General features: G+C 43.5%; 1 pseudogene; it reads left to right on the top strand.

Moving 5' to 3' along the window:
• The first annotated feature begins 4,972 nt into the window (after positions 1–4,972).
• Positions 4,973–19,283, top strand: LOC109730295 (Y-box-binding protein 1 pseudogene; annotated as a pseudogene).
• Positions 19,284–25,376: the final 6,093 nt, after the last annotated feature.

Raw genomic sequence — 25,376 nt, 5'->3', positions numbered from 1 at the left:
GGGCATGGTGGCACATGCCTGTAGTCCTAGCTACTCAGGAGGCTGAGACAGGAGGATCACTGGAGCTCAGGAGTTTGAGGTTACTGTGAGCTAGGCTGATGCCACGGCACTCTAGCCCGGGCAACAGAGTGAGACTCTGTCTAAAAATAAATAAATAAATAAATAAATGAAAAAATTCTAAAGACTATGATGTGTCACAGCTATAGCAGTAGGTATTCCACAGAGAAGATTCTGGGGATATTTATAGCTCAATGGGAACGGGATGATTTTTGCCCTACTGTGAAACTTGGCAACAGACAAAGCTAGAGGCAACATACTGGGAAATGCATTTGCAATGCATTTGATAATCAAAGGGCTAATATCCTTACTATACAAGAGCTCTCACACGTCACTAAGTAAAAGCCAAACAACCAAGTTGAAAAACAGATAAAGGTAAGAACAGGCAATTCTTAGAAGACATGCAGGAGGAATATGGCCCAATAAAGGAACAAAAAGATGTTAGGCTTCAGTAATAACCAAAGAACTGCGTATAACAGCATTGAGAATTCATTTCCCCCCATTGTATTAGCAAACATTATGATGATTGATAACACCGTTACCATTAGCAAGAATGAAGATGGTGCCATCATTTTGGTAAACAATTTTGGGAAGTCTCTCAAAAATTTAAAAGTGAATATCTTTTGTCCCAGCAACTCAAATTCTTAGCTTTGTCCTTTGAAAAGTCTGTATGACCACAAAGATGAGTATACAAGAATGGTCATTGCAGCATTGAGCAAGCATTTCAGCATATTACGGGCATACAAATGTTTAGCCTACGTATATTGCCCCTGCCCCACCCAAGTCAGAGCTTCAAGTGTGTCCATCCCCCAGACGGTGCGCACATGTATTCACCATCAAACTGGTTTTGACGGATTAACATTTAAGTGCAGCATTCTTTAAAAATACCTAAAAGTCAGAAACAATATAGGTAAGTGGTGTAGCACATTATAGTGCATCCCTAAAATGGTTTATTGAAAGAATGAGGTAGATGTCTCTGCACACTGCTATGGAGAAACGTCCACTATATATATATATATATATACACATATATATATATATATATATATATACACACACATATATATATATATATATATATATATATATATAACAGTTGGTTCATTGATAAGATCACCAAAATTGATAAACCTCTAGCTAGACTACCAAAAAAAGGAGAATAGACACAAATAACTAAAATTAAAAATAAAAGTAGAGACATTACTACCAACTTTACAAAAATTTTAAAATATATAAAAAATACATATATATATTTTATTTTTAAGTGAAGAAAGGAAGCCACAGGGCAATGTACATAGCATTACTTCATATGTATAACATGAACAAACTCTGCCTTTGAAGCATAGATGCATAAACCCAGCCTGTTAACTGTAGTTACTTTGTGTGTGTGTGTAAATGTTCACTCTGTCTTAGTCATGTCTGCAGTGTTTGAATGATTGTTCTTGGGGTAAGATTATTTTGGGGATCAGCAGAAAACAATCAAGTTGGCTGCAACTGAAGGGACACTGGCCTGGTCTGGCGCCTCAGCCCATTCCCTGGCCTAGGTCTAGGGGGCCCTGCGCTGTTTGTTCCCGTTCTCCAGCTGCAGGTCCCTCCTGCACGGGCCTAAGAAGAGACGAAAGCTACCCGCCCAGCGCAAAGTGTCAGAGAACAGGACGTTGAGGGTCTCAGTTCCACGGCCAGGCCCTGTTTGGTGACCTTGCTCAATGAGATGCTCCCTCGAGCGCCAAGCCACCCTCTTGCTCCTTGGACGCCTTCCTGACAGGCCAGGCGGGCGGGCCTTTATTTTCCTGATGTCCCCGGGCAGACAGACCTATCTGCAGACACACAGACAGGTCCAAATGCACAAATAGGTGGTCACAGACTGACTTCCGCACAGCCCAGCCTCACTGTGCAAACAGTGCTGGTTGTCCCGCTGCCCCGGGGCGAGGCGCGGCTCCTCCCCTCTCTCCGTCTCAGGGACTCACCTCTGGGGGGGTCTGCGGGGGGGGGGGGCGGGGGGGGGCTCCTCCACTGCCCCTGCCCGCCCCCGAGGTGCCCCGTGAGTGGCCCCGCTTTGGTGTGAGATGGGGGCAACTGTCCAGGGAAGGCAGGAGCAGAAGAGCAGGCTGGGTCGCTCCCCCTCGCCTCAGGAGCAGCTCCTGCCCTTGCGTGTTTCCTTGAGGACCCTTGTCATGACTTTAGGGACAAGGGGGAAGCTTAACAAGCTGGCGGGACGTCTTGGGAAGGATGACGCAAGAGAAGAGCCAAACAAAGGAGGATGCGGTGGGAACCCAGAGGATGAGGCCTCTGCGTTTGGATGAGCACAGTGGGCTGAGTGGGGCCCGGGGCCCAGGTGAAGTCAATATTTCAGACAAGTGGTGATTAGCTTAGGTTAGGAGGAAAAGAGGCAGCTCAGGTAAGGAAGGCCCACCCTCTGGGAGAGGCCACTGAGTCACTCCAGGTTTCCCCGAAGCACTTGTAACATTTCTGCATTCAGTCGACTAGCAGGTCTACCTGACGGTTACTGTCCCCCTGGATCTTGATATTTGCTACCTGGGCTTTGTCCTTCAGTGCCCACGAACGTGGCTGCACGAGGCAGTTGCTCAGAGTCTGATTTGCAATGGTCTGGGCGCTGCTATAGCTGAAATGCAGCGGGACTTCGAAGCCGACCCGGCTGAGGATGAGGCCCTGGGGCATGGTGACTACACTGGGCGTTGCTTCCCTGGGCGGGAACATGCTGCAATTGTCGCCAGTCTTGCCTGGGCGTCCCCGCTTCACCATGTCTCAAACTCTTCTACCTACCCGTGTGACAACCATTGTACATATTCGGGAAGACAGAAGTCAAGTTGACACTGGAGGACTTGACTTAGAATGAAAGAATATTAGGGCTGGAAGGAGCCATTAAGAGCATCTTCATCTGGAACTTGAATTTCTTCTACCGCAAGCCTTGCTAAATGCTCCCACCACCTGTGCGTGAGCCCCCAAGGGCTGGAGAGCTCACTCATTCCCCAGGAATCCTGCTGGCAGGACAGGAAGGTCTTTGTGACATTGCTCTTTCTCTTTCAGTTTTCCTTTGTACATCTTGGGCTAAAGCAGAGTAAGTTCAGTTGGTCCCAACAGTCCCAGTGCCCTTTCCATAGTCCACAGGTTCCCCCACATCTCAGGGACTCTTCTCGGCTTTCATCCGTGGCCTTGACTGAAACCAGGTGCCTCCTAGGACACCACCGGCACACCGGAGAAGGAAGCTGCTCCCATCCTTCAGGTTGGGGAGGTGGGGTTGGCATTCTACTCACTTCCCATTGGGGGGCTTCGGGACACAACTCCCACCTGTCCTGTGACGACTCCTGCTCCCCTGAGGTAGGACTGGCCTCAGCACCGCCTAGCTGTGCCACCCTGTCTCTCTCTCCTCATCAAGCTCTTTCACGGATGAGAGATAGAGACTTCTAGAAACAACTTGGCTAAAGGGATATTTGTCATAAGGATAAAACAGGCAACCACGTGGACATCGATGTCAGGAAGCAAAGGAGGGCCAGATTTTGTGGGACCTGGTCCGCAGAGCTGAAAGTCAAGAATCGAGTTGCCCGTAGAACACATTGAAGGCACATTCAATGTCCAGTCTGTTCCCCTTGCCCTGTCAAGCTAATACCCACGTTCCAGCCTCCCCTGCAGCTTGGGGTGACCACGTGACACGGTTCTACTCAATTGCTTATCATTTCTCACAGCTAGGGCACAATTTCTCTGTTCTTTTTTTTTTTTTATTGCGGCATATTATGGGGGAACAGATTTTAAGGTTTCAATAAATGCCCTCCCCCCCCACAAGTCTGAGTTTCCAGCATGACCATCCCCCAGATGGTGCTCATCTCACTCCTTATGTATATATATATACCCACCCCCCTCAATTTCTCTGTTCTTTACAGCACAACTCGCAAGAGTTGTCTGTATGTACTCTCTGCTCTCTTCCTCTTCTTACAATGTCTCTGGAACCTACTGCATTTGATAACGTTTTGGCTGTTTTCTGTGCGCCTGATTTTGGCCACTGCCTCTTCCTCCCAGGCAAAGCCAGTGGGAAGCAGTTCCCCTGTCTCACCTCTCCTCAGAGGAGCTTGTCAGTCTTTGGGATTCAGGTCACCTGGTTGCTGTGTGACCTGAGCTCTTTGACGTGCTCAAGAAAAGTGAATATTTTGTAGATTATCTTTTTGTTTTGTTGTTGTTGCTCTTGATTTGGGAGAAACATTCTCTAATCAACTGTTGGGTCTCTAAGACCGAAAGAGATGGGCAATTACTCAGGCCTTACCTGATGTACAGAACCGAAAGAACTCTAGGTAGGAAAGCAGAGGCCCGAATTAGGGACTGTCTTGATGGAGATCCAAATAGAAACCGCTGCAGCTCTCCCTAATGCATCCCTGGGAGGATCACAGAGATCAATGCCACCATCGAAGCCCCTAAACATACGGGAAATTTAATACCCATACAACACCCCACCTGTCTTTTGCAGAAGACAGATAACTCTTGGAGAATGACAGTATATTATTTCATGCTTACTCAGGTGCTGACGCCAACTGAGGTTGTTCTCAGCATGCAACCATTATGCAGCGATTGTTCTGGCAAACGTCCTTCCCTCTACACCAGTGAGCAAAGACTGCTGACACTCAGAAGTTGTTTCCTCTCATCATGCTCTCCTCTACTGAGAAGTATTCTCCCTTTATTAAGTTTACATAAAATTGTTATTGCAAAATGACTTACCTTTATGTAGCTTTAAAATGATTCCATGGAGTACTACTCAGCCATAAAAATGATGAACTAATACCCCTTCTACTATCCTGGATGGAGCTGGAGCCCGTTCTTCAAAGTGAAGTATCACAAGATGGAAAAACAAGCACCATGGGTACTCGCCATGAAATTGGTACTAATCGATCAACACTAATGTGCGCAAATGGGAGTAATATTCATAGGGCGTCGAGCAGGTGGGAGGGGGAGGAAAGCATGGATACGGTGCGCGATGTCTGGGGGTTGGGCACACTTGTAGCTCTGAGTTGGGTGGTTCGAAGGCAATATATGCAACCAAAGCGTTTGTACCCCCGTAATATTGTAAAATTTAAAAAAAAATTTTAAAAAAACGGAAGAAAAAATGATTTCAAATACTATGTGAGTGACTTAAGAGCATGTAATGTAATCCCCCTCCCACAAGAATGTTACATCACACCTTATCAGACCACAGATGTGAGTTATAGGTAGGCCTCAACTGCTGGACTCCAAGACACACATAAACCCAAGATTTTGACAGACACATTGGGAGCTTAGGCTGTGGCAGGGCTACTCTCCGCCGGCCCGGAGCGATTCTCTAAAGCCTCGGCCACCAGGACTGCAGCACTGCGCTACTCTCCGGCTTTGAGGGACCTTGAGTGCCACTGCGTATCCCACTGTGTGGGTCAAATCGTCTCTCCCAAGAACCTCTCCTAGAAAGGTATGCCTCAAACCTCAATTAGACTTTATATCCATCCTCACTGAGAAACTAGACTTTAATACTTGGAGACTCTAAACAACACTGGAACTCACTCACTATGGGGTTCATGTGCCTCATCTACAGAATGTGTCTCCTGTGACACTTGTTCTCATAATTCTCCCCCTTTCAGCATTGTGGGGGAAAAAAGAATGTCTTTTTATGGAAATAAACCGTGTGATTAGTGACATCACGCTTTGATCATCTCCTTATTTTAACCATACAAAACACATACAGCAAAGCACACATATCTCAAGTTGTGAAGCTCCATGAATTTTAACAGCATCAAAATGCTCACGTGATGCCTGTAATCCTAGCACTCTGGGAGGCCGAGGTGGGTGGATTGCTCGAGGTCAGGAGTTCGAAACCATCCTGAGCAAGAGCGAGACCCCATCTCTACTATAAATAGAAAGAAATTAATTGGCCAACTAATATATATAGAAAAAATTAGCCGGGCATGGTGGTGAATGCCTGTAATCCCAGCTACTTGGGAGGCTGAGGCAGCAGGATTGCTTAAGCCCAGGAGTTGGAGGTTGCTGTGAGCTAGGCTGAAGCCACAGCACTCACTCTAGAGCCTGGGCAACAAAGCGAGACCCTGTCTCAAAAAAAGGCTCACATGACCAGCGCACAGATCAAGAGATAGAACACAACCAGAACCCCCAAGGCACCCCCAGTGTCCTCTCCCAGTCAATACCTTCACCCTCGGGTAACCCCTGTCCTGGCTCAATTAACTTTTGCCTGTTTTTCACGTAGAGGAATGGAATCGTCCAGGAAGTACTCCTGTGTGTCTGACTTCTTTAACTCAACAGTATGTCTGTGGCATTCATCCACGTTGTCAAGCATTTCAGTACATTCATTCTCTTTGTTGAGCAGTGTTCTGCTTAATGAATACACTATTTATTTACCCTTTCTGTTGTTCACAAAGACTTGGGCTGTTTCCTTTATGTGTCTATTAGGAAGAGTGCTAATATGAAGTCAGTCTTGCCTATTTTTGTTAGTCATCTGTTGCTGCATAACAAATTACCCCCAAATCTAGCGGCTAGCACAACAACAGACATTTGTTGTTTGTGGGGGTCAGGAATTTGGAAGTAGGTTCTGGCTCAGAGTCTTTCGTGAGGATGCAGTGACATTGTTGGTCAGGGGTGCAGTTGTAACTGCAGAACCGGTGCCTACTGGTTGAACTTTGATGAGTGGTTTTTCAGTTGCTACAGACCCTCCAGGTTGCAAGACACAAGCACAGGCAGGCAAACCAAGTGTGCACAATTAGTGACCCTGGAGCCCACTGGAACAAAAAGATTCAACTGCATACAGAACCCAAGTACATGGACCAAGGAGTGAGGACCAAATTAAGAAGTGAGTGGAACCGTTTTATTGCAGTAAGAACTTAAGTGCCAAGGACCTGGCACCACCTCTCTGCACAATCCAATCAAGTAATGCCTCCTCGAATTTTCCTATCTCTCTCTTTACTGTCTACTTATAAAGCCTGTCTCCAGACCTCTGCTCAGGGAGACAGATTTGAGCATTACCTCCTGTCTCCTTGCCAGTTGACCTTGCAAGAAAGCCTTTTCTTTTATTAAAAGCTGGTGTCACAGTATTGGCTTCTATGCACGTCTTGGCAGTGAGACCACTGCTCAGTGACACAATCATCTGAAGAATTCTCTGGGCTAGTAGATCTGCTTCCAAAATAGCTCACTCCTGTGGCTATTGTGTAGAGGCCTCAGTTTCTCACCACCTAGATGTCATCTCATAACATGCTGCTGTCTTCACCTTGACAGACTGATGCAAGAGAGAGACTGAAGCTGCAAGGCCTTTTATGACCTATTTTCCAAATTTGCCCACTGCTGCTTCTGCCATATGCTATTAGTTAAAAATGAGTCAGTAAGTGCAGCTCACTGTCATGGGGAGGAAAATTGAGCTCTATTTCTTATAGGGAGGAGTATCAAAAAATTTGTAGACATATTTCAGAAGCTTATTTTTTCATTGTTTTATCTGTAATCTTACAATGACAAATTCTTAAACTATTTCCCTTGACATCTTCTCTCCTCTTTTTGTCTGACTAGTTCTGTCTAGGCAGACTGACTGCACAGCTGTTATCCTGGGTCTTCCCTCTGCCTTCGTCCTGTTTAATTCTTAACCTGGATCATATTTCTTTCTCTTTACTGTTTCTTTTTTAGTTGTTAATTTGTGTGTTAACTCACGTTTATTGAGGTATAATTTACTATATAGTCACCCTTTTTATACTATACTACCCTACACTACATTATAATAGTCACCCTTTTTAAGTGTACACAGGTATGACTTTTGGCAAATGCATACCATTGTATAACTACCAAAACAATAGAAATATATAACATATCCATCATTCCAAAAGTTCAATGATGCCCATCTGTAGTCAATTCCCTTCCTCATCTCGTGACAAGTACTAATCTTATTTCTGTCCCTAGAATATGGCCTTTTCCAGAATGTCATATAAATGCACTCATAGCATATGTAGCCTTTTGTTTCTGTTGTCTTTCATCAAGCATAAGGCATCTGAGATTCATCAAAGTTGTTGCAGATATCAGTTTGTTCCTTTTGTTGCCTACTAGTATTCATTTGTTGCTGGACATTTAAGCTGTTTCTAGCTTTTGGTGATAATGAATAAAGTAAGCAAATAGAAAAATTAACAAAAGAATGTTAGCAACTCATTCAGAGAAAGAATACTGATGGCCAATTTCATCAATAACAAAACCAAATTAAAATGAGAATTTTTTTTTTTTTGCTATCAGCTTGTTGAAGATTTTAAATTTGATGATCTCTAAGGTTTGGCAAGACTTTAGTTAGAAACAAGGTCTCTTATAAACTATCACTTGGAAATTTACCTATCAACATTTATTTGGCCTTATTCTTTTAAATTAAAGATAGGCATACCCTTTGACCTACCCTTGGGAATCTATCATAGAGAAGCTCTTGAATATGTGACATGGCAGAATGGACAGCATCATCTAATATTAGAAAGAATGTAAATGCATATCAATTACAGAAAGGTTGAATAAATCATTGTACATCTGTCCTGGTAGGATATTGTGCAGCAGTTAATTAAAGAAAGAGCAAGACAGATAGCTAGATATTAATACAGAAAGAGATGAAAACAAGTCACAGATCTCTGCATATTGGCTTTCCCACATTCCTTTTTTTGCAGCGCGCCCCTGCCATGTGAACATGTGGGGGGATATGCACAGCAACTACCTGGAATGAGCCACCTCCACTGTCAAGAATGCTCATCATGAAGAGTAGTATTAGGAAAAGAAACTTTCACCTTTTAAGTTGCAGACTTACATGTTTTACTATTTTCATTAAGCATGTATTACTTTTGAAATAAATATTTTTACTTTGGAAAACAATAGCCTGCTCTATTAAGTTAAGGAATAATCTTTCCTAGTCTTGTTCTTTTAAAACATTGGAAACGGATTTTGAATTTGGTGGTAGCTGGAGGGAAGGAACAAAATAAAGGGACGCTGGGACCTTTTCAGATAGTTCTCCAAAAGCTGGCCCACAATTGTAGGATTAATTCACTCAGCAGGTGAGACTTTAGTCTGATTGCTCACCCAGCAAAACCCAGAATTAGCCTGCTACCCTAGTCTCATAGATGGACTGCTAAGCTGACAGCTTTTAAACCCTAGTTAATCTGTATTATTCCTCTGTTCCAAACTGTCCAGTAGGCTCTCCTCTTACTCAGAGACAAAGCCAAAGCCCTTACAGTGGCCTGCAAACCCAAAGTGATCTGGCCCATTTCCTCTCTTGGCTCCTCACCTCCCACTCTCCCCCTTGCTCACTCTAAACCAGCTACACAGGCCCAGGACCCCTCACCCTTTATGAAACACACCAAGCCCAGCCCTACCTCAGAGTCTTTGCACTGCCTTTTTCCTCTCTAGAACTCTCTTCTCCTAGTGTTTTATCTGCCCCCTCACATGTCACACTGTCAGAGGGGCTTTCTTGGCCATACTATTTAAAATTGCATCCTTCTTTCCCTGCCCTCTCCTTGGTCCTGTCACCTCCTCCCCCTGCAGGGCCCAAAGCAATGCACTAATGAAGGGGGCCCAGGTGTGCTGGGGCGTCTTGTCCTGGAAACCTCCCACACGACATCCAATCCTGGGCTCAGCCCAGCGGCCTGGGCTTGAGCCAGCTGCTCCCCTTGACAGGAGCATGGGTGAGGACTGAGAAGCCCCCTCCTCACCAATGCCACCACCTTTAGCTGTTGCTGGACATGAGGCTGATGATCTGCTCCAGCTTCTGGTGCAACTTATGCTTTTGACAAGAGACATCTTGTTCCTAGCAAACTGAATTCAGGTGCTCATCAAAAAATTAATCCATCACAACCAGGTAGGCTTCATCCCAGAGATGCAGGGATGGTTCAACATATGCAAATATATAAATGTAATTCATGACGTAAATAGAAGCAAAAACAAAGACCATGTGATCCTCTCAAAGGACGTAGAAAAAGCATGTGACAAAATTCAACACTCTTTTATGATTAGAATGCTTAACAAAATAGGCATAGACAGGATTTAACCAAAAATGTACAAGCCATATATGACAAACACATAGCCAACATCATACTGAATGAGGAAAAATTGAAAGCATTCCCTCTTAGAACTGGATCCAGACAGGGTTGCCCTCTATCACCATTTCTATTCAACATAGTACTGGAAGTCCTAGCCAGAGCAATCAGACAAGAGAAGCAAATCAAGGGAATCCAAATGGGGGCAGAAGAGGTCAAACTATCTCTCCTTGTTGATGATATGATCTTATATCTAGAAAATCTAGGCCGGGCATAGTGACTCACGCCTGTAATCCTAGCACTCTGGGAGGCCAAGGTAGGAGGATTGCTCGAGGTCAGGAGTTCAAGACCAGCCTGAGCAAGAGTGAAACCTCATCTCTACTATAAATAGAAAGAAATTAATTGGCCAACTAATATGTATAGAAAAAATTAGCTGGGCATGGTGGCGCATGCCTATAGTCCCAGTTACTCAGGAGGCTGAGGCAACAGGATCGCTTGAGCCCAGGAGTTTGAGGTTGCTGTGAGCTAGGCTGACACCACAGCACTCACTCTAGCCTGGGCAACAAAGCGAGACTCTGTCTCAAAAAACAAACAAACAAAAAAGTCCCCAAACAATAAATGTTGGCGTGGATGCAGAGAGATAGGAACACTCATATACCGCTGGTGGGACTGCAAACTAGTACAACCTCTGTGGAAAGCAGTATGGAGATATCTCAAAGAAATACAAGTAGATCTACCATTTGATCCAGCAATCCCATTACTGGGCATCTGCCCAAAAGAACAAAAGATGTTCTATAAAAAAGACATCTGCACTTGAATATTTATAGCAGCACAATTCATAATTGCAAGTATGTGGTAACAACCCAAGTGCCCATCAATACATGAGTGGATTAATAAAATGTGGTATATGTACACCATGGAGTTCTACTCAGCCACAAAAAACAATGGGGATCTATTATCCTGGATAGAGCTGGAACCCATTCTCCTAAGTGAAGTATCCCAAGAATGGAAAAACAAGCTCCACATGTACTCACCAGCAAATGGTTTTAACTGATCAACACCTAAGTGCACATATAGGAATAACATTCATGGGGCATTGGGCAGATAGGAGGGGGGAGGAGGGGATGGGTATATGCACACATAATGAGTGCGATGCCCACCGTCTGGGGGATGGACACCCTTGAAGCTCTGACTAAGGGAGTAAGGGGGGGGCAAGGGCAACATACGTAACCTAAACATTTGTACCCACATAATATGCTGAAATAAAAAAATTTTAAAAAGAACAAATTTAAAGAAACTTATGTAGCATAATTTAAGTCTTACTTTAAATGTACAGTATTTAAGACAGTGTGGGAGGCCAGGCACGGTGGCTCACACCTATAATCCTAGCACCCTGGGAGGCCAAGGCAGGAGGATCAATTGAGCTCAGGAGTTCCAGACCAGCATGAGCAAGAGTGAGACCCCATGTCTACTAAAAATAGAAAAAAATATCCAGGCGTGGTGGTGTGCATCTGTAGTCTCAGCTACTCGGGAGGCTGAGGCAGGAGGATCACCTGAGCCCAGGAGTTTGAGGCTGCAGTGACCTATGATGATTTCAGTGGATTTTACCCAGGGCGACAGAGAAAAGAAAGAAAAGAAAGAAAGAAAGAAAGAAAGAAAGAAAGAAAGAAAGAAAGAAAGAAGGAAGGAAGGAAGGAAGGAAGGAAGGAAGGAAGGAAGGAAGGAAGGAAGGAAGGAAGGAAGGAAGGAAGGAAGGAAGGAAGGAAGGAAGGAAGGAAGGAAGGAAGGAAGGAAGGAAGGAAGGAAGGAAAGAGGGAGGGAGGGAGGGAGGGAGGAAGGAAGGAAGGAAGGAAGGAAGGAAGGGAGGGAGGGAGGGAGGGAGGGAGGGAGGGAAGGAAGGAAGGAAAGAAAGAAAGAAAGAAAGAAAGAAAGAAAGAAAGAAAGAAAGAAAGAAAGAAAGAAAGAAAGAAAGAAAGAAAGAAAGAAAGAGAGGGAGAGAGAGGGAGAGAGAGAGAGAGAGAGAAGAAAGGAAGGAAGGAAGGAAGGAAGGAAGGAAGGAAGGAAGGAAGGAAGGAAGGAAGGAAGGAAGGAAGGAAGGAAAAGAAAGAGAGAGAGAGAGAGAGAGAAGAGAGAGAGAGAAAGAAGGAAGGAAGGAAGGAAGGAAGGAAGGAAGGAAGGAAGGAAGGAAGGAAGGAAGGAAGGAAGGAAGGAAGGAAGGAAGGAAGGAAAGAAAGGAAAGAAAGAAAGAAAAGAAAGAAAGAAAGAAAGAAAGAAAGAAAGAAAGAAAGAAAGAAAAGAAAGAAAGAAAGAAAAAGAGACAGCATGGAATTGGTGCCAAGGTATACATATATATAGATCAATTGGACAAAAATGTAAGTCCAGAAGCAGACCCACACACATAAGGTCAAGTGTTTTTTGGCAAAGGTAATTCAATGGGGGAAGTATAGCCTTTGACCAAATGGTTTTGGAACCACTAGATATCTGTATGGAAAAAAAAATACCTCAATACTGATCTCCTGTCAGACTCAAAGATTAAGTTAAAATAGTCATAGCTCTACATGTAAAAGCTAAAACTATAAAAATTTAAGAAATCATAGGAGAAAAATCTTTGTGATCTTTTCACAGGAAAATAATTTATATATGAATTCTGTATCAATAAGCATGAAGTGGAAAGGGAAAAAATAGTAAAATAGACTTCATCAATAAAAATATAAGTCAGATTTTATCACTAGCTTGTTCATAACTGTAGTAGTTTCCTAGGGCTGCCATAACAAAGTACCACAAACTTGGCTTAAAACAACAGAAATTGTTTCACAGTTCTGGAGGCCAGAAGTCTGAGATCAAAGTTGCCCAGGGTTGGTTACTTGTGGAGGCTCTGAGGAAGAATCCATTCCATGCCTCTCCTAGCTTTTAGTGGTTGCTGGTAATCCTTGGTGTTCTCTGGCTTGCAGATGCATCACTACAATGTCTGCTGCATCACATGGCCCTGTCCTCTCCTTCTCTCTGTGTATTCACATGGCCTTCTTATACGGACACCAGTCATTGGATTTAGGGCCCACCCTAACCCAATATGACCCCCATCTCAACTAATTACATCTACAAAGACCCTATTTCCAAATCAGATCACATTCACAGGAACCCAGGGGATAGGACTTCAACATACCATTTCGGGAGACACAATTCAACCCACAATGGTAATCCTCCATTATTCCCATTGCACTCAGAGCACAAGCCCTTATGCTGACCTCCAAGGCCCTATACCATCTGGTTCCTGTCACCTCACTGCCCGTTCTCCTGCTACTCTCCTCTTCACTCACTCTGGGCCAGCCACACTGGTCTCCTCACTCTCACTCCCCTCCTTCAAGTCTTTCCTTCCATCTCATCCTGACAATGAAGCCTACCCCGACAACCCCATTTAAAACTTAAAACTACTCCTCCCAGCACTCTCTGTCCTTCCTCCATGCTTTCTTTTATGTCACAACACTCACTACCTGCCAATACACCACATAATGTACCTATTTGTATTGATAATTTTTTGACTCTCCCTATTACTATGAAACCTCCATCGATGCCTGGCACAATGTCTAGAAATAAATGTTCCTTGAATTGTTGGATAGATAAAGTTAATACAGAAAATGTAAGAAAATATTCTTCTAACCTAGAGGTAGGAAAGGACATAGTTTAAAAATAGTTGAAATCTGACAGAATTAAATATAATTTAAAACCAAGAAGGAACTAATAACAAGAATATTTTTAAAAATCTCCTGCAGGTCCTTAAAAAGACTGCAATCCCCATTTTTAAGTGGGAAAAGAGGGAGGGAATCAAGATGGCGGACGAGAAACACCGCCAGACAGAGTGTCTCTGCAGAAAAGACAGATTCTAGAAGAAATTAGAAGAAAGAAGCAAGAAGACGAGCTTACATCAGAGGAGGGTCGGAAGAAGGGGTGCCTGAGACCATGGGAGACTCCACAGGAGGAGGTTGCGGAGGAGAACTGGAAGCTGAGACTGCTGGAGCAGCCTGGAGACCAGCAAGAAGGGTAGGTGGATGTGCCGTTTCCCCTCCCCTGCATCTGGGACTGCTGGTGGGCTCCCCAGCAGGTGGAGAGACCTGCAGACACCAGCCCAGCAACAGACGCCACCAGTGAGCAGTAAGCCAGTAGCGGACCCGGCACCAGGCTCCCAAATCCCTCGGGGCACCTCCGTGTGCACAGACCCGAGCCGCGCAGCAGGCACCATATTGCCTCCTTCTCCCCTCCCGCGACCCTACCCACGGCTGCCCAGAGAGACAATATAGCCACCAGACGGAGGCACCTCCAGGGAACGGGACCTTCCCTTTTGGGGCCCTACAGCTGACTAAGGGGAACTCAGACTGTGAGCTCCCTACCCGCCAGCCCTCCCAGGTGCTGCTGGCACAGTGATTCCAGGAAAACGGGGCAGACCCTGAGGCTGAGAGACATAGACCCAGCTTGGGCTCCCTGTGGATGAATTGGGACAGGCATTCCTCTCCCTGAAGGGGATATAGTTTGAACTCTGGGACCCAGAGGTCGGACCTGAGGACCAGATCCTGTGCACCGAGGTCTCACATTGCCCGGGGCAGAGAAGGGATGTACATGAATAGCCTACTGAGGTGTGTGTGCTTTCAGGGGCAGATCAGCATCCTAGAGGGCAACCCTCCGCCCAACGGGAGACCGTGTGCCCAGCCCAGGTGGCATTGCTGCGCAGGGAACCTCCCTGCCGGCATCACAGTCCGGGGAGGCCTGGTGGCGTGTGGTCTGGCCTGCTGGCAGAGGCCCAGGAGTAGCCGCAGAGTTGGGTACTGTGGAAAGAAGCCAGGCCCGCTCCAGACTGCGGGTCTCAGATAGCCCCACCCCGACATGCAGACTCTTTGACTGAGTGGGGCCATTCCAGCCCCTCCCTGACAGCTTTTCCTGGAAGCAGAGAACAGAACTTTGACCCCTGCTAATGACATTGGTGGTGCCTGAGGGCAGGCTTACCCAACCCAGCTCCGCCCAGACTCTCTCCTAGATCAGCCCTAACTGAGGGGGAGAAAAGGACACACCTGGAAGTCCCAGGGCCCCACCCACCACCTGAGGCACTAGAGTGCCTCTCTACAGGAACAAGAGCTGATAACAGGACACAAAAACAACAGCGTAGCCTGTTCCTCCAAGCAAGCGACACCTACTGACAGGGAGGGCATCCTGCAAACCCTCTTCACGGCACCTACTGACTCATTATACAGGGAGTGGTCAAATCTCACCCAAAGACACCACATACCAGCTCAGAAACTAAACAAGGCGTGTGAATAACCAACCAAAACCTAAAGGAAAGAAACAACAATGAATCGACATGGGAAGAAATCAGCGAAGGAACTCAGGAAATATGAAGAACCAAACGGAAAACACACCCCCAAAGAGGAGCACCACCACCCTAGAAACGGACACCAACCAAAATCAGGCAACCAAAATGACAGAAGAGGAATTCTGAATGTGGATCATCACAAAATTCAACCACCTGCAAGAACAACTCAATAACCAACACACAAAAAAACACAAAAAGCCTCCAGGACCTGGAACAAAAGTTCACTAAAGAAATTGACACAATGAAGAAAAGTTTAACCAAACTCCTGGAAATGAAGAGTCAATTCAGGGAACTACAAAATACAGTGGAAAGTCTCAAGAACAGGGTAGATCAAACAGAAGAAAGAATCTCAGAGCTTGAACATAACACCTCCCAATTAAATAAATCAGTCACAGAGATAGAGCAGAGAAACAAGAGAAAAGAGCAAAGCCTACGAGAGATGTGGGATTATATGAAGAAACCTAATGTGAGGGCTATAGGGTTACCAGAAGGGGAAGAAGACAACACTCAAGGGTTGGACAAGCTATTTGAAGATATAATAGAGGAAAATTTCCCAGGCCTTGCTCAAAATCTCGATATACAAGTTCAAGAAGCTCAGAGGACCCCTGGGAGATTCAATGCAAACAGGAAGACGTCACGACATGCAGTCATCAGACTGACCAAAATATCAACTAAAGAGGCCCTACTAAGAGCTGTAAGACAAAAGAAGCAAGTAACATACAAAGGAAAGCCAATTCGCATAACACCAGACTTCTCTAAATAGACTTTACAAGCAAGGAGAGACTGGGGCCCCATTCTCACTCTTTTGAAACAAAACAATGCCCAGCCTAGAATCTTATTCCCTGCAAAACTAAGCTTTGTATATGAAGGAGAAATAAAGACATTCTCAGATAAGCAAAGTCTGAGAGAATGCACCAAGATAATACTACAAGAAGTACTCAAAATAGTGTTACGCACGGAACACCATAATAAAAACTCACGAATATAAAAACAACCAAAACCCAAAGATTAAAGGCCAGATATTACAATGGCTCAAGAGAGAAATCAAAGCAACAACATCTAACACAACAGAATGAACAGTAATCTACCTTACCTATCAGTTCTCTCAATAAATGTGAATGGCTTAAACTCTCCACTCAAGAGACATAGGCTGGCTGAATGGATAAGAAAATACAGGCCAAGTATATGCTGTCTTCAGGAAACACATCTAACCTGCAAGGATGCATATAGACTAAAAATAAAAGGGTGGAGATCAGTATTCCAAGCAAGTGGAAGCCAAAAGAAGGCTGGCGTGGTAGTTCTAATTTCAGATGATTTAGTTTTTAAACCAACAAAAGTAGTGAAAGAGAAAGAGGGTCATTATATAATGGTAAAGGGCACAGTTCAACAAGAACAGATAACAATTTTAAATATATATGCACTCAACTTAGGTACACCCAGTTTCATAAAGAAAACCTTACAGGATCTAAGCAAATGGATTAATAGCAACTCCATAATCACCAGAGATTTCAACACCCTACTGACGGCACAAGACAGATCCTCCAAACAGAAAATTAATAAAGAAATAATGGACTTAAACAAAACTCTAGAACAATTGGGTCTGACTGATATTTACAGGACATTTTACCCAAAATCCACTGAATATACATTCTTCTCATCAGCTCATGGGACATTCTCTAAGAATGACCATATCCTAGGACACAAATTAAACCTCAAGAAATTTTAAAAAATAGAAATCATACCATGTATCTTCTCAGATCACAGTGGAATAAAAGTGGAAATCAACTGTAACAGAAACTCACATTGCTACACAAAAACGTGGAAATTAAACAACCTCCTCCTAAATGATTACTTCATAAATGAAGAAATCAAGATGGAAATAAAAAAATTCTATGAAGAAAATGACAATGGAGAGACAAGTTATCAAATCCTCTGGGACATAGCTAAAGCAGTTCTGAGAGGAAAGTTTATCTCCATAAATGCCTATAACCAAAAGTCAAAAAGATCACAAATAGACAATCTAATGAAATGACTCAAAGAGCTGGAAAAAGAAGAACAGACCAGCCCCAAACCCAGCAGAAGGAGTGAAATCAACAAGATCAAATCAGAACTAAACGAAATTGAAAACAGGGAAGCTATTCAGGAGATTAATAAAACAAAAAGTTGGCTCTTTGAAAAAATAAAGAAAATTGACATGCCAATGGCTAAGCTAACGAAAAGCAGAAAAGAGAAATCTCTAATAAGCTCCATCAGGAACAAAAAAGGAGATATCACAACTGATCCCAAAGAGATACAAGATATAATTTATGAGTACTACAAAAATCTTTATTCACACAAATTGGAAAATGTGGAGGAAATGGACAAATTTCTAGAAACACACAGCCTCCCTAGGCTCAATCAGGAAGAAATAGATTCCCTGAACAGACCAATCTCAACAGCTGAAATAGAAACAGCAATTAAAAATCTCCCTAAAAAGAAAAGTCCTGGTCCAGATGGCTTCACACCCGAATTTTACCACACTTACAAAGAAGAACTAGTACCTATCTTGCAGAAACTATTCCACAACATCGAGAAGAATGGAAACCTCCCCGACACCTTTTATGAAGCCAATATTACTCTGATACCAAAACCAGGAAAGGATGCAACAAAAAAAGAAAACTACAGACCAATATCCCTAATGAATATAGATGCAAAAATTTTCAACAAAATCTTAGCTAACCGAATCCAGACGCTTATTAAAAAAATAATCCGAGTTCGATCGGTAGCGGGAGCGGAGAGCGGACCCCAGAGTGCCCTGTGCAGCCCCACCGCCGCCGCCGGCCTAGTTACCATCACACATGGGGAGGAGCCGCAGCTGCCGCAGCCGGCCCCAGTCACCATCACCGCAACTATGAGCAGCGAGGCCGAGCGGCCTTACATCAGCGGCGCCTGCCGGCGGGGACAAGAAGATCATCCCAACGAAGGTTTTGGGGACAGTAAAATGGTTCAATGTAAGAAACGGATATGGTTTCATCAACAGGAATGACACCAAGGAAGATGTATTTGTACACCAGACTGCCATAAAGAAGAATAACCCCAGGAAGTACCTTCGCAGTGTAGGAGATGGAGAGACTGTGGAGTTTGATGTTGTTGAAGGAGAAAAGGGTGCGGAGGCAGCAAATGTTACAGGCCCTGGTGGAATTCCAGTTCAAGGCAGTAAATATGCAGCAGACCGTAACCATTATAGACGCTATCCACGTTGCAGGGGTCCTCCACGCAATTACCAGCAGAATTATCAGAACAGTGAGAGTGGGGAAAAGAATGAGGGATTGGAGAGTGCTCCTGAAGGCCAGGCCCAGCAACGCCAGCCCTACTGCCGGCGAAGGTTCCCACCTTACTACATGCAGAGACCCTATGGGCGTCGACCACAGTATTCCAACCCTCCTGTACAGGGAGAAGTGATGGAGGGTGCTGACAACCAGGGTGCAGGAGAACAAGGTAGACCACCAGTAAGACAGAATATGTATCGGGGTTATAGACCACGATTCCGCAGGGGCCCTCCTCGCCAAAGACAGCCCAGAGAGGACGGCAATGAAGAGGATAAAGAGAATCAAGGAGATGAGACCCAAGGTCAGCAGCCGCCTCAACGTCGGTACCACCGCAACTTCAATTACCGACGCAGACGCCCAGAAAACCCTAAACCACAAGATGGCAAAGAGACAAAAGCAGCCGATCCACCAGCTGAGAATTCGTCCGCTCCCAAGGCTGAGCAGGGCGGGGCTGAGTAAATGCCGGCTTACCATCTCTACCATCGTCCGGTTTAGTCATCCAACAAGAAATGAATATGAAATTCCAGCAATAAGAAATGAAGAAAAGATTGGAACTGAAGACCTTAAATGCTTGCTTTTTGCCCGTTGACCAGATAACTAGAACTATCTGCATTATCTATGCAGCATGGGGTTTTTATTATTTTTACCTAAAGATGTCTTTTTTGGTAATAACAAACGTGTTTTTTAAAAAAAGCCTGGTTTTTCTCTATGCCTTTAAAGGTTTTTAAATTGTTTCATATCTGGTCAAGTTGAGATTTTTAAGAACTTCATTTTTAATTTGTAATAAAAGTTCACAAACTTGATTTTTTGAAAAAAATGCAAGCACCTGTTAATAAAGGTCTTAAATAATTAAAAAAATAATAATAATCCATCATTACCAAGTGGGCTTCATCCCAAGGATGCAGGGATGGTTCAACATACGTAAATCTATAAATGCAATTCACCATATAAACAGAAGCAAAAACAAAGACCACATGATTCTTCCAATAGATGCAGAAAAAGCTTTTGACAAAATTCAACACCCTTTCATGATACGAACACTTAAGAAAATAGGCATAGAAGGGACATACCTAAAAATGATACAAGCCATATATGACAGACCCATAGCCAACATCATACTGAATGGGGAAAAATTGAAAGCATTCCCACTTAAAACTGGAACCAGACAAGGCTGCCCACTATCTCCACTTCTATTCAACATAGTGCTGGAAGTCCTGGCTACAGCAATCAGACAGGAAAGTGGAATTAAAATATCCAAATAGGAGAAGAAGAGATCAAACTTTCACTGTTTGCTGATGATATGATATTATATTTAGAAAACCTGAAAGATTCAACCAAGAAACTCCTGGAACTGATAAATGAATTTAGTAAAGTCTCAGGATACAAAATCAACACACAGAAATCAGAGGCATTCATATATGTCAACAGCAATCAAATTGAGAACCAAATTAAAGACTCAATTCCCTTCACAATAGCAACAAAGAAATTAAAGTACCTAGGAATATACTTAACCAAGAAGGTAAAAGACCTCTACAGGGAGAGAACTATGAAACACTGAGGAAGGAAATAGCAGAGGATGTAAACAGATGGAAATCCATTCCATGCTCATGGATTGGCAGACTCAACATCATTAAAATGTCTATACTACCCAAACTGATCTACAGATTCAATGCAATACCTATTAAAATCTCATCAGCATTCTTCACAGATATAGCAAAAATAATTTTACGCTTCGTATGGAACCAAAGAAGACCCCGAATATCAAGAGCAATTCTAGGCAACAAAGACAAAATGGGAGGTATTAATATGATAGATATCAAACTATACTACAAAGCTGTAGTAATTAAAACAATCTGGTATTGGCACAAAAATAGAAATATTGACCAGTGGAACAGATCTAAGAATCCTGATATAAAACCATCCTCATATAGCCATCTAATCTTTGACAAAGCAGACAAAAACCTATGCTGGGGAAAAGAATCCCTTTTCAATAAATGGTGCTGGGAAAACTGGATAGCCACTTGTAGAAGGCTAAAGCAGGATCCACACTTTTCACCTCTCACAAAAATCAACTCACGCTGGATAACAGACTTAAACCTAAGGTATGAAACTATTAGAACTCTAGAGGAAAATGTTGGAAACACTCTCCTAGACATCGGCCTAAGCAAAGAGTTTATGAAGAAGTCCCCAAAGGCAATCACAGCAGCAACGAAAATAAATAAATGGGACATGATCAAACTAAAAAGCTTCTGCACAGCCAAAGAAACAGTCATGAAAGTAAACAGACCACCTACAGAATGGGAGAAAATTTTTGCATCCTACACATCCGATAAGGGGCTGATAACTAGAATATACTTAGAACTCGCGAAAATCAGGAAGAAAAAAATCAAATAACCCTATTAAAAAGTGGGCAAAGGACTTGAACAGAAACTTTTCTAAAGAAGACAGAAGAATGTCCAACAAACATATGAACAAATGCTCAACATCTCTAATCATCAGGGAAATGTAAATCAAAACCACAATGAGATATCACTTAACTCCAGTGAGAATGGCCTTTATCCAAAAGTCTCCAAATAACAAATACTGGCGTGGATGGGGAGAGAGAGGAACACTCCTACACTGCTGGTGGGAGTGCAAACTAGTTCAACCTCTGTGAAAAGCAATATGGAGATACCTTAAAGCAATACAAGTGGATCTACCATTTGATCCTGCAATCCCATTGCTGGGCATCTACCCAAAAGATCCAATGACACTCTACAAAAAAGACACCTGCACTCGAATGTTTATAGCAGCACAATTCATAATTGCAAGGCTGTGGAAACAGCCCAAGTGCCCATCAATCCAAGAATGGATTAATAAAATGTGGTATATGTATACCATGGAGTACTATTCAGCTCTAAGAAACAACGGTGATATAGCAATTCTTATATTTTCCTGGTTAGAGCTGGAACCCATACTACTAAGTGAAGTATCCCAAGAATGGAAAAACAAACACCACATAGACTCCCCAGCAAACTGGTATTGACTGAGCATCACCTAAGTGGACACATAGGAACTACAGTAATAGGGTATTGGGCAGGTGGGAGGGGGGAGGGGGGTGGGTATATACATACATAATGAGTTAGATGTGCACCATCTGGGGGATGGTCATGCTGAAAACTCAGACTTGTGGGTGGAGGGGGGAATAGGGCATTTATTGAAACCTTAAAATCTGTACCCCTATAATATGCCGAAATACAAAAAAAAAAAAAAAAGAGGACATAGAATAGCACCAATGGCAAAGAGATATCTAAAAAGGTGAACCCCTCAGAGGAAGCTGAAAATGAGCTGCCTCAGATGCCAGAGGAAATTTGGGGAAGAGAGTTGTTGTAATAGGGAAATATTGGGGCTTTGAGTTCAGAAAGACTGAAGTTCAAGTCCTCACTCCACTTTTCGTAGCCACATAATCATGCATGCGCTTCCTAAACTCTCGGATCCAGATGCCTTTACTTTATCATGGAGATGTCTGCCTTCCCCATTAGAATGAAGATCACACGTACCCTTCTCTGTAAGTATCTACAGCACATAGTGTGTGGCACACAATATAAACTGTAGTCATTGCCCTTACAACTGTGCCATAGAAAACCAAGGAGAGAGGGTTTCAAGGAGAAAATGGACCACGGTGTCAAATTCCTCTGAGAAATCCAGAAAGGAAGACTAAAATGAGACAAGGACTGGAGCTCTTGGCAAGAGCACTTTTAGGGGTGTCCTGCAGGTAGAAGACAGACTGCAGCGGGTTGAGTAGTCAGTCATGAGGATCTAGACATTGGGAATCCAGACTGCTCTTTCCAGACATTGGCTGAAAAAGGAAGGAGTGGTGTAGGTCTAGAATTAGAGTGGGCCAAGACAGAGTTGGGGTTGGGACGATTTTATGTTTGCTAGGATGCAGAGGTGACTCAGACATGCTTATAAACTGAGAAAAATAGACGAAAAAGGAGAGAAAGGTTGAACGTAGATGGAAAAGTTTAGCTAATGACAATGCAAGATCCTTGGGAAGTCAGGAGAATATGGAATTAACAGCACAGATGATCAGCTTAGCCCTGGACAGGTAGAGAGACCCCTTCATCTAGGCTGGGACGAGGAATGGTTGGTAGTTCCACAAATGTTAGGTTTTCTGTTTTTTCCATTATTTTGAAAACATGATGTAATACATGTAACAAATCATTTCAAAAACATAGAAAACCATGAAGGAACAAAAATTTATGCTTATATTCTGGCATATTTCATTGCAGCCTTTTTTTTTTTTTTTTTGAGACAGAGTCTCGCTTTGTTGCCCAAGCTAGAGTGAGTGCCGTGGCGTCAGCCTAGCTCACAGCAACCTCAAACTCCTGGGCTCAAGCAAGTCTGCTACCTCAGCCTCCCGAGTAGCTGGGATTACAGGCATGTGCCACCATGCCCGGCCCATTTTTTCTATATATATTAGTTGGCCAATTAATTTCTTTCTATTTATATTAGAGACGGGGTCTTGCTCTTGCTCAGGCTGGTTTCAAACTCCTGACCTCGAGCGATCCACCCGCCTCGCCCTCCCAGAGTGCTGGGATTATAGGCATGAGCCACCTTAACCAAGGAGGTAAAAGACTTCTACAGGGAGAACTATGAAACACTGAGGAAGGAAATAGCAGAGGATGTAAACAGATGGAAATCCATTCCATGCTCATGGATTGGCAGACTCAACATCATTAAAATGTCTATACTACCCAAACTGACTACAGATCTGAGGCGCCCGGCCTCAGAGTAATCATTGCAGCCTTTGTGGATTGTTTTTTGTTTTGAGAATTGATAACATGCTGTAGATTCATATTTTAATAGCTTTAGTTTTTTAGTCTTTTTTATACAATGGAAAACAAGACCAACCCTTAGAAGGAAGGGATATTGAGAACTTTAATGTGGCCAAGGTTTGGAATAACCATTGCATGAAAGTAAAGTGAGCACTTAGTAAGAGTATATAACTGGCTTGGCAAACAGAGGCTACCATGGGTGCAGGTCACATTGGGTACCAGAAGTCTGCAGCAGCACCCACACACACCGGGGTGGCTTGCTCCAGCATGTTTGACAGTCCACACTGTTGTTGTAAAGGAGAGGTTGAAGAGGGTTAGGTTAACTTAACGTTTTGAGTTTTTCCCTGGCATCCAGTGTTCATTTTGTAATCCTCACCAGAGTTCTATAAAATGGTCTTTCTACAGACGAGGAAATTGACAGCTCAGAGGAGTGGCCTACCCCATAGTGCACAGCACAGGCGGAGAGTCTAGATGAAAAATGACATCTCTGTTACCAGCCTAGTGCTGGTCCACACTCCTGCAGCTGCCTCTTACAGCTAGGGGGTTGCTGGAATCCTGTAGGTAAAACAAGCCAGCTAATAAAGTATCCTCCTCAGTAAGGAAGTAGTACACAGGCTATCGATGTGATTAATCAAACAAGGCTTTACCTTTAGAATGAAAATGGTCCATTCATAAAAGTCCTATTTCAATGGAACAATTTACGGAGTGATAGCTACTGTACTAGAGCCTCAGGATAACAACAGAACAAATTATAATTTAAAAGCAGCATAATTTACTTGACCAAACATCCTAATTAGTATTCAGCTCTTAAAAACACAAAACTTGTCATCAGTAAATTTGACAGTACATCAAACGGATTGAAGAGCCATTAAAATGTTGTCCTGGTGGCGTGGATGCGAAGAGATAGGAACACTCCTACACTGCCGGTGGGACTGAAAACTAGTGCAACCTCTGTGGAAAGCAATATGGAGATACCTTAAAGCAATACAAGTAGATCTACCATTTGATCCAGCAATCCCCTTACTTGGCACCTACCCAAAAGAGCAAAAGACACTCTATAAGAAAGACATCTGCACTCGAATGTTTATAGCAGCACAATTCACAATTGCAAAGATGTAGAAACAACCCAAGTGTCCATCAATTCATGAGTGGATTAATAAAATGTGGTATATGTATACCATGGAGTACTACTCAGCTTTAAGAAACAACAGTGATATAGCACCTCTTGTATTTTCCTGGATAGAGCTGGAACCCATTCTACTAAGTGAAGTATCCCAAGAATGGAAAAACAAGCACCACATGTACTCACCAGCAAATTGGTATTAACTGATCAACACCTAAGTGGACATACAAGAATAACATTTACTGGGCATCCAGCAGGTGGGAGGGGACAGGAGGGGATGGGTATATACATACATGATGAGTGCGATGCACACTGTCTGGGGGATGGACACGCTTGAAGCTCTGTCTCCGGGACGGGAAGGGGGGAGAAAGGCAACACATGTAACCTAAACATTTGTACCCTCATAATATGCTGAAATAAAAAAAAATAAAAAAGAAATAAAATAAACAAAAACAACAACAAAAATAAGTGGGAAAAGGATATGAATAGTCTGTTTACAGAAGAACCCCAGAAAGGTCACAAGGATACAGTGGGAGTATAGACAGGTACAGTTATAGCAGAGAGGAATTTGGTACCACTGGGTCCAATTAAGTGTGCCCATCCCTAAACCCCACCAATTCTGCTCCTGGGAAGGTGTTACTTGTCTCACAAGAGGGTATGCATGTGGATGTTCATCACAGCACTGTTTGT

This window comes from Microcebus murinus, unplaced genomic scaffold (genome assembly GCF_040939455.1).
Source record: "Microcebus murinus isolate Inina unplaced genomic scaffold, M.murinus_Inina_mat1.0 scaf003_hap2_Mmur4.0, whole genome shotgun sequence".
Lineage (NCBI taxonomy): Eukaryota > Metazoa > Chordata > Mammalia > Primates > Cheirogaleidae > Microcebus > Microcebus murinus.
The sequence above is the reverse complement of the archived record's forward strand: the minus strand, read 5'-3'. Positions and strand labels throughout refer to the sequence as shown.